Source organism: Somniosus microcephalus, chromosome 6 (genome assembly GCF_052327205.1).
Source record: "Somniosus microcephalus isolate GS21.2 chromosome 6, FLI_Smic_1.0, whole genome shotgun sequence".
NCBI lineage: Eukaryota > Metazoa > Chordata > Chondrichthyes > Squaliformes > Somniosidae > Somniosus > Somniosus microcephalus.
Window position 1 is genome coordinate 207,182,947 of NC_140992.1, and position 12,402 is coordinate 207,195,348.

Here is a 12,402-nt window from a genome sequence, read left to right on the forward strand (position 1 = left end):
ACGCTTGAATCAATCGACTCCCCTCACAGTAAAAGTAGAAGAATTTGAGGAAGAACACTCCTTTCTGTTATCAGGAGATGTCTCTATGAATTTATGTGGAAGAGACTTGCTGTGCAAAATTAATGCTACAATTATTTGCTCCCCAGGAGTAATGGTAGAAATCCAAGTAGATAAGGCATATGCGTACCCAGTAACAGAAATAAAACACCCTGTTCTTTACGCATGGGAAATTGCCGACCCAAGTTTGAGTCCCAAACTTGTCAGTCTGTTAGGAGCGTGGGGATTCGTTACAAGCTCCATAAAACAACACCAGGAATCCCTGAAACTAGGGAAATGGCATTCAAAATTGCACTGCACGGCCTGCTATGACAAAACAGGACAAGATTATCAGCCGTTTTTAAATTTAAAATACCTCCTAACTATTAGACTGCACAGCCCTATAAAGTTACAATTAATCCAGCTGCACCATTACCCAAAAGGTCACAGTATCCATTGTCAGAGAAAGCAGAAAAAGGAATTGAGCCAGTGATGGAATCATTGTTAAAACAGGGAGTTAACGCCGGATAGAATAAAGGTCGTTTGCAACACATCGTTGCCAAAAACTAAAAGAGAAATGAAGCATTTTCTAGGAATGACTGGCTATTGTAGACAATGGATATTGAACTATTTAGAAATAACCAGACCACTATTGGACATGAGCATGACAAATTTGGAAAATTCGCGGTTACCTGACTTCCTCGGGAACCCAGATTAAAAATGCACAAGAAGTGAAAAATCTTTTACTAGCTATTCAGAGACGTAAACAGATTGCAATTATTAAGTGCCAAGCGCACACGGGGCATTTGGACAAGGTTGCGCTTGGAAACGCTGCTGCAGATAGCGCTGCTAAGTCAGTAGCTATATCAAGTACTGAACGACAAGTTTCAGCCTTCCCTGTTAGGGAAAAGCCAGAGATACCGCAGCCCCCGTCCTTAGATGATGTGCTGACCCATCAAGATAGGGCCAGTTCTGATGAAGTAAAGGAATGGGTTGTTAATCATTGTTTTAAAAAACACTGACGGCTTATGGGTTCATCATGACGGCCGCATGGTGGCACCCAAATCATTACTATCACCAATTGCCCGATGTGTTCATAAATTCACCCATGCGGGCAAAAGGGGGATGGCGGACTATATCCTCAAGACCTGGTATGCACCAGGAATCTCAAAGTTGGCAAAACAAATATGTGAAAATTGTACTATCTGCCAGACCATAAATGCAGGGAAAATAAAGAAGGTACAGCCCGCATCCCACCCAAACCCCATGGGCCCTTTTGTACACTTACAAATGGATTTTATTGAATTACCTGTATGTATGAGCTTTAAATATATATTAGTTATTATTGATATGTTTTCAAGATGGATTGAAGCGTTTCCTTGTAGAAAGAATGACGCTACTACTGTTGCTAAATGTTTATTGAAGGACATTGTACCTCGCTTTGGGATACCAGCAAAACTGTCAAGTGACAATGGGTCCCATTTTACGGGAACAGTGATTAAGGAACTATGCAAAGCTTTACAGATTAACCAGCACCTTCATTGTAGTTATCATCCACAGTCGGCTGGACTAGTGGAAAGATATAACGGGATGCTGAAAAACAAGCTTGCAAAACTGTGTAAAGAAACTGGACTTAAATGGGTTGATTTGTTACCCATAGCTTTAATGACAATGCGGTCTGCTACCAACAGAATTACAGGATTGTCGCCTCACGAGATCGTCATGGGAAGACCACAAAGATTGCCTTTTTCGGCACCTTTAACAGCTAAACAAATGGACATTCATAAAATGGAGGAAGAGATGTTGAGTTATTGCATTGCACTAACCAAATGCATTTCTAGTTTCCATCAACAGGTGAAGGAAGCCCAGGTCGATCCCGCTGAAGGAAAGTGCCATACTTTCGAGCCAGGAGATAACGTTTACATAAAAATCTTCAAACGAAAGAATGGCCTTCAACCCAGATTTGAGGGACCCTTCCAAGTACTCCTGACCACAAACACCGCTGTAAAAGTAAAGGAGCGACCAACATGGATACACGCGTCCCATTGTAAGAAGGCATCAGTTGAAGACAATACACTACCAAGATGAACTGGATTTGGACTCTGATGAGATTGTTCCTTTTGTTAACGATAATTGAAACTGCCATATGGATTTACCCAGATCCTCTGAAAGGCAAACTATGTATAGAAGAATGTGTACTTTTAACCAAAAATCTCTTTTATGTTATATGCTATAATGAGACCATGAAAGTTCAGCTTCAGGACCATACTATGCAGGTACCCCCGTATCAACCCCTAAATCTTAGGGTAAGACAGGGTAAGATAGTAGAAGAAGATAGTGGACAGAGGCTTGATAAGCTGTGGGTCACATGCCCTGATACTGTATTACCAAGTGCCAAAACTGCGAACGGAGGGGTTTTCTGCAATGGTAATTCAAGAGGAGGACTGGCCCTGACAGCTAAGTTAATGTTTTGTGATAATCCTTTTACACAACCCCTCGTTTCAACATCAATTACTCAGAAAAGAAAAATTAATAGGACCGCTAGGAAACAAGGAGGGAGAAGTAGAAGACTGTTAAATAAGCATAACTATCATCAAGTTAATACCTTTGTATACATGAGCTATCTGTATGCTAAAAAAACAGAACCTTGCCAAATGCTGGATATGCAGCCACATCCCTGTGCATGCAGAGGGTGGAATACCTCTAAGGCCCATTCCCTTCGAGATAGAAGAGATGGTAGGGTGGTTATTACAGTCTAATACCACCTGGAATAAGGAGGCAGCCAGTACATTTCAGACCCAAAATAGTTTAAACCCAGATCAGTTGGAAAATGAATGGAAAGATGCAGGATACAACCTTATAAAATTTGAAGGGTGGTTTCATCCCCTATATGATAATCGAAGGAATCCAGAGAGTCTATTAGTTACGTCAATGGGAACCATAAATAAAACAAAAGGAGAAGTCTGTCTTGTAAATGACAATGGAGAAGGATTGATGGTTGGATGGAGTGAGTGCAAATGTAACTACACTTTGACTAAAACTACTACTAAACCACCAGGTGCAATCGAATGGCCTTATTGGGGATGGTGGAATCTGTCCACAGTACAAAATTTGACTAGCAAAAAAATCTGGAAAGGAGAATACGGAATAGGAATGATGCACCAGATATGGAACAAATTTGAAGCCTATAATAACACCTATTTCATCTGTGGGCATAGAGCATACCCTTGGTTACCACAAAATTGGACTGGGTCATGTTACTTGGGATATGTAGTGCCCTATATACATCATATTTCATCTTTGGATAGCCACCCTGGGACACGAGTAAAACGAGCCATTACAGAAACTGAAAGGTTCTTTGCTATAGCATTTCCCTGGTATGGAACAGGGAAGCTGGCAAGAGAATCTATAAACATGGCAGCAGTGCTGGAACAAATAGCCAATGATAAACGCAGAAATGGTGGCTATGCGCACTGTTGCTTTACAAAACCGCATGGCTCTGGACTAATTGTTGGCAAAAGGGGGCACATGTGCAATCATAAAAACCGAATGTTGCACCTATATCCCAGATAGCTCAGAAAATATCACCAACCTGGTAAACCACATAAAGGAGGCTGTAGAGAAACTACGTCAACCTGAACCATGGTCCATGTGGGATTGGATTTCAGGATGGGGAGGAGCACTAGGAAAGCAAATTTTGGAAACCTTAATCGCAATTGTGATGATAATAATTTTAATTAGTTTATTGATTGGTTGTTTAAAATTATTGTGTACAAAAGTCCTTTCCTTATTAACGTCAACTCCTCCAGTACCAATGATGTCTGAATATGAGGATATTAAGGGTGAGACCTTTGATGTAGAGTTTCTTAAACTTAGCGAAATAGATTGTCCTTAGAAAGGACAAAAGGGGGGAATGAGGAAATCTACATGATATAAGGGGTTAATTTCAAGTGCTTGCTGGGTAAAAGTTTTCAGACTTGACACTGGGCAAGTGTCGATGTGTAACTAGAGCTATTGTAAGTACTCGGACTGCAGCCAGGAACAGATGTCTACCCACCTAATGAGAATGTAGAAGTGGAATAATGAGTTTCTTTGATGTACCAATGACCTGATAACTTGTGACCGAAAGCAAAGCTTGCCTCCCTTATATATGATTAAAGAGGACCTCCGGTTACACGATTCATGCCCTGTTATAGATTAACGGTTGACTTATGTGTCCAGGATCCTTCTGTCAATATGTTATTTCTACCTGATGATTAATCTAAAATGTATCCTGATAGAGGAACAAAGGGATTTCAATCAAACTTGTTTGTTACACTGTATAAATATAGAACGTTTACACTGTATCATTGGAATAGTAGCCTCACCCCTTGAGTGGAGGTACTGATTCCCCTTGCAAGAGAAGTTAAATAAAAGGCCTGTCCGTCTGACGAATCCAAGTGTGTATTGAGTCATTACCCAGAGCTAAGAAGTAAGGCACTTCTACAAACCCGATGAACTACCCGATGAAAAGGGGTCAGAATCGCCTCTGCACCAAGAACAAGAACCTCCGGAAAGGCGCTATCCCGAAAGGGTCAGGAAGCCGCCCCAAAGACTGAATCTATAAATGGACTTTTTGTTATTGAATGTACATGTAAAAATGTAATTGTTATTTGAATATTAAGGGGGTATTATTAATCTAAAAAGGGAGGAATTGTACTGTATGTGCTTTAAGTCAGAACTACTTTTTACAGCTCCTGTATACTGTAGTACCGGCAGTAACTATTAAATCCGTGTGTTAATGGAGACATGGAATGCAGGAGTTGGTTTAACAAGTCTTTACTGAATGGAGACAATCTGGAAACTGAAACTACAGAAGCCTGCCAGGGCCTTTTATACAGGGATGGTCACTGCTGGTACTGCAGTCTGAGACCAGTTATTCCCTTAAAGGGACATACACAACAATTCCTCCCCTTTTAGATAAACAGTACATAACATTCATTTAACAACTAAATAATAACTAATTACAATTACAATTACGGTTGCTAGATACATTAGTTGAAGTTAAGCAATTATAAGTTCAGTCTTTGAGGAGGCTTCCTGATTCTGTCTGGATAACGCATGTTTGGGATATCAGGTTCTTCTGGAAAGGTTGAGTCGGGATCAATGTCGTTGTTTGGTTCGTCTGCTTCCAATATCACCGATTCTGCGGTAGATGCAATTGGTACTTCGGTTTCATCGCCAGGTGTATCAGATCGTGGTGTGGAGTTGAGGTTTTCCAGTGACTCTAGAATCTGGTCAGCATGGCGTCTTACAATGCTTTCTCCAACGTCCACGGTATACATTAGAGGTCCTTGCCGTGTACAGATCGTTCCTGGCTGCCATTTCTCTATGCGGTAGTCCCGGGCCAAAACTGGTTGACCTATCTTAAAACTCCTGGTCGGCCTTTCATTCATATTCTGAAACTGCCTGTTCTCCACATCTCTTCTGACGTTTGGCTTAACCAAATCCAAGCGGCATCGTAGTCTTCGATTGAAGAACATCATGGCTGGAGTTTGGTTGGTAACCGCATGTGTCGCATTCCGGTAGGCAAACAAGAAGTTATGCACCTTGTGTTGTAGGGGTATATCTTCATTACACATTGCCTTGATAACCTTCTTGAATGTTTGAACAAATCTCTCGGCCAATCCATTAGTGGCTGGATGATATGCGGCGGATGTGTAATGCTTAATACCATTGTTCTTTAAGAACCTCCGGAACTCTTCAGACATAAACTGTGGTCCATTGTCAGAGCAAATCTGTTCAGGCAGCCCATTCCTGGCGAATATGGTTCGTAAGACTATGATAGTTTTTTCTGTGGCGGTTGAGGACATTTTTATTACCTCTGGCCACTTTGAATGTGCATCCACCGCAATTAAAAACATCGAGTCCATAAAGGGACCAGCAAAATCAATGTGCACCCTTTGCCATGGAGATGAGGGCCACTCCCATGGATGTAGAGGGGCTTGTGGTGGGGCGTTTTGGACCTTCCGGCATCCTGTACAGCTCTTGGTCATCTCTTCGATTTCTCTATCGATTCCCGGCCACCACACAAACGCTCTGGCTAAGTTCTTCATTTTTACCCCTCCCAGATGACCCTCATGAAGCTCATTGAGCACTCTATCCTTCAATTTGGGTGGAATTACTACCCTGGATCCACACATCAAGGTTCCTCTGCACACTGACAGCTGTTCTCTTCTCGGCGAGAATGCTGGCAGCAGTGGTTCGCCATGTGCTGGCCATCCCTTCACCGTTAAATCATAGACCCAGGAGAGTGTCGGGTCATTTCGTGTTTCCTTTTCTATGTTTGCATTCGTCACAGGGAGACATTCAACAATAGTCGAGTGGGATAACTCCACTGGATCCACTGCCAGTTCTTCTTCCACCATCGGCAACGGTAGGCGCGACAATCCATCAGCATTCCCATGCTGTTTAGTTCCTTTGTACTCGATGTCATATTGGTGTGCCCCTAGGAAAAGGGACCACCTCTGTAGCCGTTGTGCCGTCATTATCGGTACGCCCTTCTGAGGGTTGAAAATGGAGACGAGAGGTTGATGATCAGTTAGTAGAGTAAATTTCTGACCGTGCAGGTAGTGATTGAACTTCTTCACTCCCCACACCAGGCTGAGGGCCTCTCTGTCAACCTGGGCATAGTTACGCTCGGCTGAAGTTAACGAGCGTGATGCAAAAGCTATCAGCCTCTCAGAACCATCAAGGAATTTATGTGACAGTACCGCCCCAATGCCGTAGGGAGACGCATCACACGCCAGTCTTATCGGTAGTGATGGGTTGTAGTGAGCCAATACTTCTCTTGAAGTGATTAGGTCCTTACTCTTCTGAAAGGCCCGCTTACATTCATTGCTCCATTTCCATGCTACTCCCGTTCGTAGTAGGGCGTTCAGTGGATGCAGAATTGTGGACAAATTCGGCAAAAACTTATGGTAGTAATTCACCAATCCGAGGAATGACCTCAGTTGTGACACATTTTCAGGCGTTGGAGCCTTAACTACCGCTTCAATTTTGTCAGGGGACTTATGCAACCCCTCTTCATCAATCACGTGGCCTCAATACGATATCTGTTTCTTAAAAAACTCGCACTTGGGGCGATTGGCTCGTAGCCCATGTTCACGTAGTCTAGTGAGCACCTGCTCTAGGTTGGCAAGGTGTTCACTGTCATCTTCACCTGTCACTAGGATGTCGTCCAAGTAACACTGAGTCCTCGGAATCCGTTGCAGGACTTGTTCCATCGCTCTTTGCCATATCGCCGGAGCTGATGCTACTCCGAATACCAGTCGATTATACTGGTAAAGACCTTTGTGAGTGTTTATCGTGAGATACTTCCTAGAGGATTCTTCAACCTCCATCTGCAAATATGCTTGCGCTAGGTCAATTTTTGTAAAATGCTTCCCTCCGGATAGTGAGGCGAAGATATCTTCTATCCTTGGAAGAGGATATTGTACTGTGTGAAGGACTGGGTTCACTGTCACCTTGAAGTCCCCACAGATGCGAACCTTCCTTGGCTCCTCAGACTTATTGTTTAACGTTTTCTTCATGACAGGAACGATGGGTGTCGCCCACTCGCTCCAGTCTACCTTAGATAACACGCCTGCACTCTCCAGATTCTCCAGCTCTGCCTCGACGGCTGGGCGAATTGCATATGGTACCGGTCTTGCTTTGAAAAACTTGGGAATTGCATTCTCCTCTATTTTTATCGAGGCGGTTATGCCTTTAAGAGTGCCCAGTTCTTGTTGAAATACCTCTTTGGCGTCAGCTAAGATTGTTGACAATCGTCCAGGAGTGATGTCGTCATCCTTTTTACCAGCCACCGTCATTGCATGAATGGAGTGCCAGTCTAAACTTATCTTTCTGATCCATTCACGTCCCAATAACGGTGGTCCACCATCTTGCAGAATGTAGAGGTACAATTTCCGTATTTTCTTGCCGTTGTATTCGACAGGCACCCTTATTCTTCCTCTGGGGTATACTTTTTGCCCCGTATACGTCCTCAAGACAATGGATGTCTCTCTCAAGGGTATGTGTGAGAATAACCGCTCGTAGTCTCATCGATTCATAAAGGTTAGAGCTGATCCTGTATCCAATTCCATTTTGACTTGAGACCCTGCTATCGTGAGGGTGACCCAAATGGTTCGGTGATCCTCTTTTGCGATTACGTTGTGAAGTTTGAGACAGCTTAGTCTCTTGTTCCCAGATTCACTATCGCTCATCTGGTCTTCGGAACTACTGTCCGTCATCTTTTGTACTTTCCTGTACGGTTCCTCAGTAGCCTTTTTATTGTCGTTGGTCTTCTTCTCAGACCTGCAAACTCGTGCAATGTGTCCCATCTTTCCGCATTGCCTGCATATTTTGTCCTTGGACCAGCAGTCCTTCTGGTCATGGTTTGTTCTGCCGCAGCGATAACATTTTGCAAATCCCCATGTCATTTCGTGGGTGCCGTATTCCTGTGGCTTTTGTTGTATTTCCGCAGCTCCCCTTGCTGCTGCTTCGTACGATACTGCCACGCTGAAAGCCTTATCTAGCGTCAGCTCTTTCTCTGAGAGTAACCTCTTCTGGGTTCCTTCATTCAGGAGTCCACAGACAAATTTGTCCCGTAAGGTATCTGCCAGTCCTGCTCCGAACTGGCAGTGCTTTGATAGCTTGCGTAGTTCCGTAAGGTAATCAGCATTGCTGTCATTTTTATGCTGATTTCTCCTGTGGAATTTAAATCTTTCTGCTATCAGCAGCGGTGTAGGATTTAGGTGTTCCTGTAGGATAGCAACAATTTCATTAAAACTCTTCGCCTTCGGTTTGGCTGGAGTAATCAGGTCCCGCAATAGGCCGTATGTTCTTGTGCCCATTAAATTTAGCAATACCGATGCCTTTTTCCCCTCGGCTATTTCGTTTGCCTCGCAATATACCTCGACTCTTTCCACATACGTGGTCCAGTCTTCTATTGCATTATCGAAGGCAGTGATATCGCCAGTCTTTGGCATCTTGAAAATCTAAGATGGCGTCTCCCGTGCTTTTCCTTCGTCCCCGATGGATCAAAATGGCGCCTTCCGCGCTTTTCCTTCTTCCCCGCCGAGTTAAGATGGTGCCTCCCGTGCTTTCCCGCTGCTGCCGCTGCTGTCAACGCCGCTCTCCACGGTATTTTTATTTTTAACCATTCCCGTCGTGGAGCGGACCCTTTGGGACACTTCCCTCCCTCTTCTTAGGTCCGAACGCTGCCCGGCTGCGAAGCACTGGCCGCGCCCTGTGTGCTCCACCCTCTCTCTCTCTCTTTGCTTCCCAACTCGCTGCCCGGCCCCGTTGCAGAGCCACCCGATCGAGCTCTAGCCCGCCGCAGCCCAGGAAGGATCAGCCCGATTAGCTGGGAAACCACAGACTGGGGAACCAAGCCTGGCTCTTGACAGTCTCCCCTGCAAGTTTTCAATCCGATGATTTGGAGGGCAGTTGCCCACGGTCGACGCCCGTTTCTCGAGTTTCTTTGAATTATTTTTTTTTCTTTTATGGCTTTGACCTTCAATAACGTCGTCTGAGGTGCTGCCGAGTTGCAGGTAAATTCGTTTCTTACTCGTCGCCAGTATTAAATCCGTGTGTTAATGGAGACACGGAATGCAGGAGTTGGTTTAACAAGTCTTTACTGAATGGAGACAATCTGGAAACTGAAACTACAGAAGCCTGCCAGGGCCTTTTATACAGGGATGGTCACTGCCGGTACTGCAATCTGAGACCAGTTATTCCCTTAAAGGGACATACACAACAGTAACCACACCGGTATATAAGCTGTGCGCATGCCTCTGTACTCCAGTCTAGAGATGACCCTCCTCCAGTAAAGACCTGTTGTTTGTTTATGTACAGCATCCGTGTAATTCTTTATCTACTGAACCACGGATCTAACACCTATGAGGATGTTGAACATTGCAAATGCTGGCACAATAGGGAATGCTGACATTTAAAGAGTTTAAGGCACCTTTTCCAGTGAATAGAGATGAGTGCAGATTGACACTGGCAGCTTTAACATCATCTCTGGTATATGTCAACATCCAGAAAAGGTATGAATAAGTGAACCACTCCCCTGCATGTTCTAAGAGGTATGATTAATCCAGAAGGAGCAGTAAGTTCCATCTGGCCTGCGGTACAGCCAATCTATGATAATTCACTACTGTGCCTGAGCAGAAGGTAGGGGAAATAAACATTGTCATGCACATTAGTGAGTGCAAGTTTCCCCACCCATCCCCAGTGACACACAATAAGATCACACTGACCATCCAAGCTTGAAGTCTGGACTCACAACAAAGAGTAAAATGCTACCTTGCACCATGATGAAGGAGCACATCGCTGGAGCTGACTTGTTAGACTGATACCCTTTAATGTAGCAACTTTCCGTCTCCAGATTGTTCCAGATGTTTGTAGATTAAAGTGGTTCCCTGTGAAGCACAGGGAGCTTCATCTATAGCAGTAACAAGAATATTTCCAATCCTTTTATTTAGTGTCAAGTACAAGTGTCAAAACCTCATCGCGCATTAAAATTTCAAATGTTTTTTTTGTAACAGCCCTGGGTATCATCTGGTTGTGCTTGGAGAGATTGACATGCATTCCTCAGCAGAGCCAATTGAAATCAAAAGGGTGTCCCAGGTACGTACCGTTGACACATTACAATGTGCAATATTATATCCTTATACATTTATTGAATAAAGACGTTTCCAAATACAGATTCCTTACAATGATACATTGCATTATATTTTAATTTGGTTCACATACCACAGAAAAGTTTACATCCACAAGTGTTGTGCAATAGGGAACTTTCTAGAAGTGGAATGAGGTTAACTAAATATAGCTTTTAAGATATATTCTCTTGGCATTTAAACCACATGCATCTGAAGGGAACTCTGCTCTCCTTGTGTCACTCATTCTTTCAACGGTTACCTCATACACTATGGGGGCTTAAGAATCCCATATTATTCCAGCAGTAATGTCACTCAGATTTTAAGATTTTTTTTCAGTTTCCCCCCCTTTCTTTTGCCCAGAACATTTTTTGGTTTAAAAGGAAGGATCAAGATTTGGTAGAACTCAGAGCAGAAGAAGCTTAATCTCGATGTGTTGGTTTATATATAAACAGTTCTAAACTATAAAAGAACATAAGAAATTGGAGCAGGAGTAGGCCATTTGGCCCCTCGAGCCTGCTCCGCCATTCAATAAGATCATGGCTGATCTTCTACCTCAACTCCACTTTCCTGCACTATCCCCATATCCCTTGATTCCCTTAATATCTAAACATCTATCGATCTCTGTCTAGAATATACTCAACGACTGATCCTCCACAGCCCTCTGGGGTAGAGAATTCCAAAGATTCACCACCCTCTGAGTGAACAAATTTCTCCTCATCTCAGTCCTAAATGGCTGATCCCTTATTCTGAGACTGTGACCCCTGGTTCTAGACTCCCCAGCCAGGGGAAACATCCCCCCTGCATCTACCCTCTCAAGCCCTGTTAGAATTTTGTATGTTTCAATGAGATCACCTCTCATTCTTCTAAACTCTAAAGAATATAGGCCTAGTCTACTCAATCTCTCCTCATAGTGTAGGAGTCTGTGCACTCCTAACACAAACACTGTGAACTAAACTGGTAGTTAACAAACTTAGTTTAATGCACTGAAAGTATTACAAAACAAAAACGCAGGAGAAACGCCAAACAGGTCTGTACAATAGCTCACTCCACGAGGACTAACTGGAAATGCCCTCCAACCTTGACGTCATGACGTCATCACGTTTCCCGCCGTTGAGAACGTCACGTGACCCACGTGATGACGTCATCGCGCCAGATCGTGATTTTAGCGATCCCGCGCTATTTAAACAGAGCAAACATTAAAAGGTAACAATAATGATTAATTATTGTGAGAGTCTCTTTGGTGGCTTTGCCACATACGCCCCCCCAGAATTGTCTTTAATGAGGAAAGTCAATCGCCGAGGAGGTCGGACAAGCCTGTTGGACCGACTCCTAAATTCCCAGAGAGGAAAACGCTGAGCAGGTGGTGAGCTGGCAGGTAGCACAGTGCGGTTAGGTATAGCGGCGGCCGGCGGCCGGTGGCCGGCCCCGGCGCGGAGGCTGCGCCAGTTCGACCGGCTGTTCGAGGTCCAGGTGCGCAGGTTTGAGGCGATCAACAGAGATGTGATCAGGCTTGCCCCCGACGTCAATCACAAAACTCTTGTCCCCGGTCTGTAGAACCTGGAACGGACCTGCATAAGGAGGTGCGAGCGGGGTATGATGGCCGTCTTGGCGCACAAAAACGAACTTGGCCTTTGACAGCTCCCCAGGGATGTTGGAAGAAGGCAAACCGTGCTGCGAGGTC